General features: G+C 30.4%; 1 protein-coding gene across 1 annotated transcript in view; it reads right to left on the minus strand.

The window, feature by feature from the left end:
- The window catches only part of LOC149575885 (F-box/kelch-repeat protein SKIP4-like), a 43,206-nt gene extending 37,579 nt beyond the window's left edge, over positions 1-5,627 (minus strand). The window contains exon 1 of the mRNA XM_089815864.1: positions 5,223-5,627. The gene's annotated coding sequence lies outside the window, so the exon portion shown is untranslated. The remainder of the gene's footprint in view (positions 1-5,222) is intronic.
- Between the last annotated feature and the right edge of the window lie 8,079 nt (positions 5,628-13,706).

The raw sequence follows: 13,706 nt of genomic DNA on the forward strand, positions 1-13,706 counted from the left end.
ATTGAAGAATATAACTCTATATTAAAAAATGATGTATGGGATGTTATATCAAGACCAAAGAACAAATCAGTCGTTTCTTCCAAATGGCTGTTCAAAATTAAACATGCATCTGATGGCAGCATTGAAAAATACAAAGCCAAATTTGTAGCACAGGGTTTCTCTCAAAAAGAAGACATTGATTATGAAGAAACATTTGCTCCAGTTGCTAGATATACTTCAATCAGAACCATTTTAGCTATTGCAGCATCCAAGGTATGGAAGGTACATCAAATGGATGTCAAAACAGCGTTTCTTAATGGCAAGATTGAAGAAGAAGTCTATATCGAGCAGCCGGAAGGATTCGGTACTCATGACAGCAAAACGCATGTCTGTAAATTGAAGAAAGCACTTTATGGTCTCAAACAGGCTCCTAAAGCTTGGTATGAAATGATAGACAACTATCCATTGAAGTTAGGATAAATGAAGCTGATCCTAACTTATATTTCAAAACTGATGGTGATGATATGATTATTCTTGTGCTATATGTTGATGATTTATTGATAACAGGTGATGAACATCTCATAAAGAAATGCAAACAAGAGCTCATAGCAGAATTTGAAATGAAAGACGTAGGTCTACTTCACTACTTTCTTGGTTTAGAAGTCTAGCAGCAGAATAACTGTATTATTCTGAATCACGAAAAATATACTGTGGATATCCTAACTAAATTTGGGATGATGGAATGTAAACCTGCAGCTACTCCCTATGGAAGTAAATTTACATTAGTTGAAAGATGATGTGATCAAATCTAAACCTATAGATTCTACTTACTACAAGCAAATTATCGGGTCCTTAACGTACTTGGTTAATACTCGTCCTGACATATGCTATGCTACTCACACCTTGAGTCAGTTTATGTGTGCACCAAAAAAGATACATCAACATGTTGCAAAATACATTTTGAGATGCTTAAAAGGTACTATTGGAATGGGAATCAAATATGAAAAAGTCAAAATCGAACTTCATGGATATTCAGATTCTGACTGGGCAGGAAGTCCTATTGAACGTAAAAGTACTTTTGGATATTGCTTCAGTCTAGGATCTAGCATGATTTCTTGGTCCAGCAGAAAACAAACTTCAATTGCTTTAAGTTCCACCAAAGCAGAATACATCGCATCTTCTTTGAGTGCTAGAGAAGCGGTGTGGTTACAAAAATTGTTGGCAGATTTGTTTAAAAGACCTTTGAAGCCCACTGTGATTCACTGTGATAATCAAAGTTGCATCAAGCTTTCAACCAATCCAATATTCCATAATCACTCCAAACATATTGAAATTCCTTTTCATTACATTCGAGATATGGTAAATCGAGGAATCATTCAATTGGAGTATATCTGTACTAATGAGCAAACAACTGATATGTTTACCAAGCCTCTTGCTAAAGTGAAATTGAAAAACTTCAGAGAAAAACTTGGTATGATTAATTTGTAATATTGAATATTAAATTAAATTTTAATTCATGTGAGTTTATGCTTCTATCTAATTACTTAGTAGCATCTGATATGTAATGAAAGGTGACGATCTTTCATGGACATATTCATTCAAAAGGAAATTATTTACAAGGTGACGATCTTGTATATAATAGACCTAGTATCGTGAACATCTCTAGACATTGCTTAAGTGCAAGTAGAGATAATGAAAATTTTATCACTATGGACATCTCTAGACATTGTTTAAGTGCAAGTAGAGATCATAGGAAATATTTTATGTTGCTAAGAGATTCTAATATACATTGTGTTGATTACATAATGATTCTGATTCTAATCTAATGATGTTTTACTTCTTCCTTGCTAAAGAGGGAGTATTAATGTTTTAGTGGCAGTAGAAGTAAAACATTGATTATCTAATATACTGATCTGTGCTTATAGATGAATTAGATTGCTGCTGATTATCATACCTACCTACATACATACATACATATATATACTTATGTATATGTAGTAATGAATGTGTATTATATGATTAACAGCAGCTATCTAATCCACTTTATCGGGCTCCATATTATTATCGGCAGATATGTTAATTCGGGCCTCATGATATTATCAGGCCTCATGTTATCGGTCTTCTTGTTAAGCACATAATAAAGTTGTTTTGTTTTGTTAAGCCATGCCTCCGAAGAGGCATGACCCTACATGGCTCAAAGGCCACGTAGAGTCATGACTCCTTACAAGATATATATGAGCCGCACAGATCGCATGACAAGGACATCAATTCACAGCATCTCCAAAACCTGCGATTGGAAAAAATACATTGTTTACTATAATATCATTTGCAGAACAATTCATATTCAATTTGTTTCTTCTATTCATTCACAATCTGAATCGAAGGAAGGCAGATCATGATCATCCTGCAAAGCACTGAAGGAGAACATATATTCAGCACAGTAAATATTCAAGTAAGGACATTCTCTGCTATCATTATTATTGTAATTGTTTTATCTATCAGAGATCCACAATCTTAACATGGATTACTTCAAAGTTGATTCAATTGCAGACCATATGCTTTAAAGAGGCACAATTAGATAGTTCAGCAGCTACGTTATCTCTCCTTTCAGTGCTAGCTTCTCCTACAGATCTCACTGCAGCAAAGGAGTTGACACTGTGAACTCTACCTATCGCATGAATCTGCTCTTTGCCCTGTCAAAGACAAAGGCCAAGATCGTTCCTTTTACCAGCTATGCTTTATTGCATACCTTTCTCCAACTAAAACAATGATCAATTTATCAGTTAAAGTTAACTGCCACAAGAACTATCAGCCTTAGAGCTGTTTTAATATAAAATTATTTTTTTTATTGAAAGGATTCACTCTAAGTCGGCCCAAGTCAACCCCCAAAACAACATTATAAAATATTACTAATTTCTTTTATAACATTTATCTACTAGGTGCTAAGGCCAACTTGCAATAACATCCGCATCATCACAAATAAGTTGTTTATATCAGTAAAAAATGACTCTTAAATAATTAATATTTAATATATCATGACAGCATTATAAGTTATAACAGCAGTATCATATGATGGTGTTATGACAGAAGCAATAAATATATCAAGACAGCGGTATAACAGCTACTAAATTAATAATGACAGTAGTGACAGCAACAAATGTAGTATAACAGTGATAAATATATCATGATTCAGATCATAGTTAAAATTTATTAAAAATTTAACACTAATGATCTCAATTTATGATTTCGCTGTGCAAAACAGGTTGCATGGGTACTCATACCCATACCCCTGGGATGCATACCACATACTAGTACACACATTCATGTACCAGGTACTCAATGGGTACTCGGTGGACAGCATCATAGCTAAGGACCTTGATTAAGATTTCCGATTCTTGTTTGTGTATCAGCTTTCTGTTTATCAAGCTTAATTCAATATGTAATCAGCTTGAAACTTCAATACAATACTGATTAGCTGTAGACTTTATCACTGTTCAAGTCAAAAGTTTATCATTCGCAATATGTCATTGTTATATGATTTTTTGATCTTGTTCATGTTTAAACTTTGCCTTCTCTGTTATGCATCAAAACATTTAGCATCTATTATTATTACAACCATATTGCAAATCTGAAACTCAAAACAACAAATTATATCTGCAAACTTTATCAGTGTTCTTGTTTTGAAAATTCAATGTCATGACTTATATTTCAGATTTCTATAAATATTTTTTAAAATAGCTGTACCCGTACCCTAAGTACCCAAATACCCGTCCCTGTGCAAACTTGGTGGGTCAGTATAGTATTTCAGAAATTTTGATATGGTATCATAGTCAGTTATTATTCAGTTGCACAATCAATGAAAGGTGTGTTTTCCATGGCCTGATACAGTGTGGTATTCTGTGATAACTACAAACAAACAATTTCTTTTTAGAGGTAGGCACGAGGTTCTGCAGATATCATCTCACATCATATTAACATTGTAATGTTATATTGCCCCTCTCTCTCTCTCCCTATCTATATGTGTGTGTGTGTGTGTATAGCTGCCGTCACCATTCCCAAAAAAAACCTCGGATCCTAGGAAAACTTTGGGATCCTAGAGGGAAAATAAATCAAATAACTGACATTTCAGGAACACTTGGTTTGGAAAACTTGAAGTGCTTCCATGGTAGGTTTTTTATTTTACAATAGTTTTTTCTAGTGTCGTAATTCCTCTCTTTTCCTAGTTTGAAAGGTTTTGTCTCACAGAAGTCCTTAAAGATTGAAGTCCAAATATTTCTGCACAAATAAGGGCTACATCGTGGTTTATAACTTAAGAATTTATCTCTTAGCCCATTTGTTCTTCCTCATCTTCAGTGAACCCGAAGGATACTGTTCACTACGAAAGATTTAGATATTATGTTACAGGACCATTTCAGTGTATGTACATGGCATCGGGATATTATTTTCTTTCCTGGGAGCCTAAAATATAATTTTCAAGGTACTGAGAAATGGTAATTGATTCTCATGGATATGTAGCATATCTCAGGCTGTCAGACCGGAAAATGAATTATTATCCATCCTTTTTAAGGCAGTTTATTTTTGGGCAGCCATTGAATGGGCATTGGCTTCTATTCTATTATCCATAATGATAATTCCAGTAAAGAAACCCAAAACATATCGTAGCATTTCCAGATAACGCACATTCTACTATCTGTCTGCCAATAGCCCAAATAAATTATAAAACACAGGCAACAATTTAAGAAGTGTGTGTTTTCCAGAACCCATACAAATGTCCAAAAATTAGAAATCAGCAACATTTTCCCCAAATACTAAGGATGCGAAATTGCGAACTAGCCATGGAATTGTGACAACAGAAACAACCGTATGAGCATAACAAATTTCAAAATCTCCCCATTACAAATAAGAAACAAGAAAACACAAAATTTCGGGAGACATAAGGTTATCGTACAAAATTACAAGGTACATTTGACCATTTGATACATTTATGAATCATATTAACCCGGTCCAGCCATAACCAACACTCTCTAGGCAATACATGATGCAAACCATCATTTCGATTTCGCCCCAGGACTACTGCCTGTTATAATTTCACTCAAATCTATACTGCCGTTCGCCATCCTATATTGAAGCAATTAATTTCACTTGAAAAAAGCAAACAATAAGTTCTATATTTGATTTTGACACAACCATTTGTTATGCAGCATGTCCTTTTAATTGCAACCCTGTATAATGCAAACCCTTACCTGCAAAATCAAACGAGTCCCCAACTCAGAATGCAGTTGCGCTGGCTCGAACAAAAAATTAGGGTTTCATTGCATAGTTGCTATTAAGGGCTGATCCCTGCTGATCCCTCCAATTTAGACAATTCTAAGCATTCATGAACTCGTTTACCTGTTGAAACCCTAGTAATGGGCCTAATAATCAAGAGCATCAAGTAAAATAGCCAAAACGAGAATTCTCCCTGCAATTAGTGCTACAGAGAAATTTTAAAATTTCTCAGACGTATGTATCTTAACGTAAGAGAATTTTCCTTCACTCAGTTTTTCAGCAGACGAAAATAGTCGTTAGGAAACAAAAACTTCACGCTTTTGCCATGTTTCGACATTTAACTTTTTATCAATATCAGTAAGTTTTTGTCACGGTTTCTTTCGAATGTATCTTTTACGATTTAATACTAGCACTTGTAAGTAAGTGAGTTTTATAGTTTTATATGGGAGTACCTCCTACTTTTTTTTCGAGAGGCGCTTGGCGCTACAAACGAGGCGTACATACTTTACTCTCCAATGGAATTTGAACTTGTGACCTCTTTTTCAAGAGTACAAGTTCTCCACCACTAGGCCAACTCAGGTTGTACTAAGGAGGGTGCAAGGGATATTAGGCCTTTAGTGTAATTTATATTAAAATTAAGTACAATGATCTATACTATTCACCAAGCATTTTTATAAATAATCATAGGTTGAAGTGATGGTTAATTATCATTATTTGTTGTGATTAAATATTATTATTAATTAGGTTTAAGTATAACTTTTTTTCATTTTTTTTAATTTATGAATTTCAAATTAATGAAATAGTAAATCACAACTTAAAATAGATTATGCCTTGCTCTTAGTATCAATTAAAAAGCAGATTAATTTAAGCTAATAGGCTATTTGTGGGAACTTTGTTCCTCTGAAAAAAAAAATTTGACGAGAAATTTGTATGAGTTTTGGTCAAAAAATTGAAATTCCTTTCCGTTAATTATTTATTGGCCAATTTCTATCTCCCTCCACTTTTAACTCTTATTTTGATATTTATTAGTTGTTATCTCCACTTTTAACTATTGTTTTTTCTTTTTCTATTTATTAGTTGTGATCTCCACATTAGCTCATGTTGTGATATATTCAGTTAACTTTTGATTTTTAAAATTGATTTAGATTTTAGTTTTTAAATTATTTAAATTTTTTTTTATTAATTTTTTTTTCTATAAATATCATTTTTTAGTTTCTATAATTTATTTAGTCAATAAAATATTTATTAAACTTTTTTTTTTTTGTATTTTTCTTATTAATTTTTTAAAATAGAGTTTTTAATGGATTTTTTAAATGATTTGATAAATTTAATTTTAAATAAATAATATTTATTAATCTATTTAAAATATTTTAGTAAATATTATGTTATTTAAATTAAAAATTATTAATAACCTAATTTGTTCACATAAGATTATGATTTAAATATCCACTTTTAACTATTGTTTTTCTTTTCTTATTTATTTAAAAAATAGTTACTTGTTATCTCCACATTAGATTATGTTGTGATCTCTATTTATTAAACTTTCCATTTATTAAATTGATTTAGGTTTTAGTTTTTAAATTACTTTAATTTTTTTTTTTAAATTAGTTTAGTTTTTCTTTAAAAATTATTTTTTCAATTTCTATAATTTATTTACTCAATAGAATATTTGTTAGAGATGTCGCTATTTTCAATATTGTTATTTTTTATTTCTCTTATTAATTTTTCTTAATAAATTTTTTGATGGATTTTTTTTTAAATGATTTTTTTTTCATATTTGATAAATTGAATTTAATTGCAAAGTATTGAAATTATTGAACACGTTTCTTAAGCAATATTCAAATTTCCTAAATATTGTAAATGTTATATATGTTTTAATCTTCAACTTTTTTATTTTTGTATTTCATTTTTAAAAAACTTATATTTACATTATTTAATGTCCATTTTACATTTTTCTCTTAAATCTCATCTCCTATCGGCGCACTCTTTGCATGTACAAAAACATGCGACTGGTAGTTTACATATTCATGATTGATATATAACAAGTCTACTTATTTCCATAAATATCTTTAAATTAAAATAATAACTAAATCGATAGGTGATCGATAATAAAATCATTTTTTTTAAATATAATCTTATGTGAAAAAATCAGATTATTAATAATTTTCAATTTAAATAACATAATATTTACTAAAATATTTTCAATAGATTAATAAATATTATTTATGTAAATTCAATATATCAAATATGAAAATATATATTTTTAAAAATTCCATCAAAAAATCTATTATGAAAAATTAATAAGAGAAATACAAAAAAATAAATATGAAAAAATTACTTTGTCTCTAACAAATATTTTATTGACTAAATATATTAAAGAAACTAAAAAATAATAGTTAAAGAAAAAACTAAACTAATATTTAAAAAAAATTAAAATAATTTAAAAACTTAAACTTAAATAAATTTTAAAAATCAAAAGCTAAATAAATAGAGATCACAACATGAACTAATGTGGAGATTAAATAATTTTTTTTAAAATAAATAGGAAAAGAAAAACAATTTTAAAAGTGAAAATTTAAAATATAATCTTATGTGAACAAATTAGATTATTAATAATTGTTAATTTAAATAGCATAATATTTACTAAAATGTTTTAAATAGATTAAGAAATATTATTTATTTCAATTCAATTTATCAAATATGAAAAAATATCATTTAAAAAATTTGATCAAAAAATCTATTATGAAAAATTAATAAGAGAAATATGAAAAAATAGCAACATCTATAACAAATATTCTATTGAATAAATAAATTATAGAAACTAAAAAATAATATTTAAAGAAAAAATAAACTAATATTAAAAATAAATTAAAATAATTTAAAAACTAAAATCGAAATCAATTTTAAAAATCAAAAGTTAAATACATAGAGATCAGAACATGAGCTAATGTGGAGATTACAAGTAATTATTTTTAAAAATAAATAGAAAAAGAAAAACAACAGTTAAAAGTGGAGTTAGATAAAAACTAGTCCATAAATAATTAATGGGAAGGATTTACAATTTTTCAACCAAACTAACAATTTTTCTGGCCTGACAACTTATCTGTCAGAAATTCAATTTCCAAGAACAAATTTCCCACAAATAGCCTGTCAACTTGATTAATCACTCCAACCAAAAGTTTTAAAACCACAAGAATGTATGTCTACATCATTGAATGAACAATGCAATTTAACATTTTTAACATAAACAAATATGAAGTTTGCTACATCTTATAAAATATTACCATGCAAATGAAGATAGAGCCACATGGAAGTTAATATTGATAGCTTAAATCTCATAATACATCTTGAACCTTCCCCATATCTAGACCCATAATTTAAGGCTCAAACCAAGCATTCCAGCTGAAAATCAAAATTGAACAAGTGCCAGATAATAGCATGTATTTGTCATAATTTATAATAGTTTAATTAGATAGAGTAGTAAAGTTAAAAATTTGATAAATTTTAATATAATTTTATTAATATTATAAAATTTGATTAATTTTTTAAATTATACTTTTACATTAAGTTAGTATTGCCATTAGTGACAACACTTATCCATATCAGTATAGCTACCAAGCTTAGCACTTAGTTTCCTACACTCACTGAGCATTCCAGTGTTAACCAAGCTTCGAAGAGTTTAGTAGTTTACACCGAACAGACAATGGCTACCTAGTGAATACAAACAATGTGAAGATCAGCAGTGTCTACCGAGCTTCACAGTGTCTACCATGCAGAAAATTTGTGTCATGGAGATTCATTGTAAATCGAACGTTGGAAGTAGTGTTTACCGAGTAAAGCAACGTAAACTCAGTGTGCAGTATCTACCGAGAACTACATCTACCGAGTCACTAGTGATCATCGAGTTCAAAACTACATAGAGTGATTAGTATGGACCAAGCCTTCACTTCTAACGAGTGCATGACAATGCCGAGTAATGCAGTGAACGTTGTGTATCAAAAGGTCACCGAGTCAGTTCAATGAACCCAAGTTATTTACTATTGGGCCGACTTTGTAAGTGTTGTTCACTTGTGTTTTGGCCGACCTTGCAACTTTGTAAATTTGAAAGGTATATATGTAAGGTGTATTGTAAGATATCATTTGTATGAAGTAATAGAGAAGTAATGTGAAGTAATTTTTGAGAATTACATGCGAAGGATTATCAGTAGCAGTTTAAGGTATACAGCAAGGTCAATACAGAGGCAGAAAAGTTATATCCATCACATAAGGTGATCAGTGCATAAAGGATCTTATCAGCAATCAGTTGTAAGTAGATCCACTGCTTCATCTTAACAGGCGAATCAGATTTTAAATCCTTTAACAAGGTAGACTTAATAGTCTTTATATAAATCTCTTAACCAAGTGCATACTTCATTGTATATTTGTAAATCCTCTAACAAGGTGGACCTAGCAGTCCTTTGTGCTCCTAATAGGGCAGATCACCAGAAGTGGTCAATGTAAGCCTTAACAGGCCAACTTTATGCTACAGTATTGAAGTTTCATGGGTATCATCCCCACCCCAATTTTACTTTCTATTTGGAAGGTTTCTGGGTCACCAAAACATTGTGTTCTTTTCTGTGATGAATGTTTTATCTTTCAATATTAATGCATGTGGTAGCATAGATTCATTCGTGGTAAATTTAAAAGGAATAATTTTAAAGTTACTGATTCACCCCTCCCCTCTCAATAACTTGTCATATCTTGAATATTTCCAACACTACCCTGCTATCATATAAGAAATGTGAAGAAAGGCTGAAAGGAAAATAGGTGATCCCTTGTATTCCAATCAGCAATAGATTTGTAGCTCTAAACAAATAGTATTCAAAGCTAAACACATTCAGTGTATTGGTTAAATAACATGAAGCCAGGGATAGGAAGATCATAAAGGTAAATAAAGATCCGTGCAAAAATAATGATGGGTGGAAAATTGTAATATCAAACAAGAATCGAAGAAGAAATGCATCGCAACAATTCCAAAAAAAGAGGCCAATAATGGAAGAAAACAAAAATAAGCAGAAACAGTCCACCTAAAGTATCAAACTGTTAGCCCGGGAAGAAAGGCGAATGGCAAAATCAGTATCCAATCCAGCAAGAACAAACAAAGATTGTAAGCAAGCAATATATAAACCTGCTAAAGTTTTCACTGCTAACTGTATATCATTAGGGTAGAAACAGTAGCAAGCAGTCTCAAAAAAAGTACTTAGGGTTTCTGAGAAAAATTGAAAATTCTATATACCTCCACATAAAAGGGAGAATGGTATTTCAGATAATACAAAGCTGCCAACACAGGAAAAATTATCCGAAATCAAAGGCATGATGATAACCCTACCATTAGACAAGGTAAGAAAAACTAATTGTTATAATTTTTCTTATATATTAATCATCAGCGACAGGTATACAGAAGAAAAGTGGAAGGAATGTGTAGAGCTAGGAGTATATGTTTATTGGGGTGAATCAAACAAGCATTTATCAAAATTGTCAAAGAAATTAGAGAAGATATGCAAACAATAGGTAAGTATTAACACCTCCTCAAAATCATCAATTTATCTACATTGCAAAAACAAAGAAATTAGAAACAAAATACTTTCAATATCAATTTGTTATTATAAAGGGAATATAGTTAAATTTCAAACTTGGATGCCTAATTGGAATGAGGAAAAAGAGCATCTGATACCAACTTGGTATGAATGGAGTAATCTTCCAGTAGAAATTAAACATTTATACACATTAATCATAATAGGCAAGTCAATTGGTAAACTTATAGGTATAGACTCAGAGTATGACAAAACTAGTAATGTTAAATTTGTAATATATGAAGAACTAAATCAAAACACAATGAGGGAAAAAAATATTATAACAAATAGATTCATTTATGAGAATGAATTTGAGAAATATGAAGGGGAAATTAAAGGCATTATTAAACCAAATCTAGAAATTGATCATAATATTTGAAATATAGAGGAATCCTTTAGAAGTATCAAAATAAAGGAGATAAAGGAATAGAAGATTAAGGTAATTAATAAGGATAGAAATAAGAACGTAGGAAAATTAGAAGAAAGGAGAAATATAGAATAGAGCACACAAATAGTAAGTAACATATAGTAAAAAAGAGTAAAGAACAAAGACAATGAGAATGCTTAGAAATACTAGAATAGAGAATCGAAGGTATATACAAGGAAATGACAATAGTAGCAGCATTGAAAGGATGCAAAATTTGTCACAAGGAGAATGATAACTTGAAAGAAACAAAAAGAGACATTAAAGAATGGTATAAAATGACACGTGAGATTAAACTACTACAGGTGAACATTGAAGATCAAACTATGTTAGGAGAACAATTTCATCAAGAACATGATTTAAGAGAACAACTTACAGATCAAACAAAAGAGAAGGAGAATAACAACACTAAGACGAAAATTGGGGTCAACATGGACAGCAGTTTGGCAAAAAGATCGGATATAAACTATGTTGAGGAAAACAACAATTAGATACTTTGGGATGGAAAATGTATGGCGAATAATGAGGATATGAATCAACAAGTAAAGTTGGCAATGGAAAACATGGAAGAAGAAATTATAAAGCCAGTAAAATGTGTAGAAGACCAAGAAAAGGAATAAATAATTCTGGTAGCAAATTTAGAACAATGGAGCAATATAATGATAAAAAAAAAATCAAAGAAGAAAAGTTACAAATTTTGGCAAACACCAATAGATGGGAAAGATATCTTTGGAACTAAATCTACTGAGGAGACGGATAAAATAGAGGAATATATGATCTCTCCTAAAGTAGAAGCTTTCCTAAAGGAATCTAAAGTATACAATCAAGTAGATATCAACAAAGAGATTGAACAAATTGATGTGTCATGAAATTGAGAGGAATTTGGGGTATTAAAAGAGACTCCAAAAACTCAAGAAAAGGAAAACTCAGAAGAGATGGAAGGAACTAAAATAGAAAAAAATAACCAAATAAGTATAGATAATTTGGGTATTTTAATCAATCAATAAGGATTTAGAACCCCAAAATGTGGCAAGTGAAAATTGAAAAGAGGAAGAAAATCACTAAAGGAATTAAGAGAAGTAGATGGCTAAGCCAAGGGACAAAAAAAGATATTTTAGGTCCTTAAAACAGGGAAGGGGAAGAGCCTTCCCGAAGAGAAATAAGGATCATAACATGGAATACTAGGTGTCTAAATGCTCCTAGTAAACAAAGAATGTTAAACGTAACTTAACATTTTTTGAGTCAAATATAGTTATGATACAAGATACTAAGCTTAACAAAGAAGAAGGGGAGAAATTAAGGAAAAGACTAGGTAGATGGAATGTAGAAATGAAGGAATCAACAAAAGCTTCAAGAGGAATGGGAATCATTTGGAATACCATAACAACTAACATCAAAATTATGGTATCAAATAATAACTGGATGGGGAGTGTGGTTTCAAGTAACAAGCATAATCTTCAGTTCATTCTCATTAATTTTTATGGTCCAATACAAACTCCAAATAAACAGAAAGTTTGGGATGATATATCTGCCTTTGTGGAGTTATATCCTGAGACAAACACGGTCATAGGAGGTGACTTCAATTTCATTCTTGACCTCAAAGAAAAATTTGGAGGTTCTTAGATTTTAACAAGAGCCACAATAGAATTCAGAGATTGGGTTAGAGATAATGAATTGGTAGAAATACCAAGCAACAATGGAGTATTCGCATAGAACAACAGAAGAAAAGACTTCAGTTGTATTGCAGAAAAATTGGACATGTTCTTTTTCAAAGGAGAATCAGTAGAATTGGATCTCTCTATCACAGCTTCCATAAAACCTATAGCAAGATCAGATCATTATCAAGTCAAAATTGAAGTAACAGAACCTAAAAAACCTAATAGGAATCCTTTCAAATGTGAAAAGATGTGGTTCCTAGATAAAACATTCATGGAAAACCTTAAACAATGGTGGGATGAAGGCAAGTTTATGGGATCAAAGATGTATTGCTTTGTATGAGTACTTAAAATGCTCAAAGAAAACATACAGAAGTGGAATAAAACACATTTCAATAATATATTCCAAGACAAATTGAATAACAAAGAAGATCTTAAAAAACTAAATAATGAAATTATCAAAAATGGTATGGATAATGAAAAATTCATTAAAGAAAAAGAACTATTAATCAAACAAGAGGACATTCTAGCAAAAGAAGAAGTCTTCTGGAGACAAAATTCGAGGGAAAAATGGCTAGTAAAAGGAGATAGAAATACAAAATTCTTTCATAATAGTATTATACACAACAAAGCTCTTAAAACTATTACTCAAATTAAAGATAATAATGGTAGTACTATTGATAATCTAGCAGAAATAGCTCAAACCTTTGTTACATACCATGAGAATCTATTAAACAATTACAATTCATCTAATTTAACCAAGCAAGA

The sequence above is a fragment of the Cupressus sempervirens genome, chromosome 1, assembly GCF_028749045.1.
Source record: "Cupressus sempervirens isolate cs-2001-9-10 chromosome 1, ASM2874904v1, whole genome shotgun sequence".
NCBI lineage: Eukaryota > Viridiplantae > Streptophyta > Pinopsida > Cupressales > Cupressaceae > Cupressus > Cupressus sempervirens.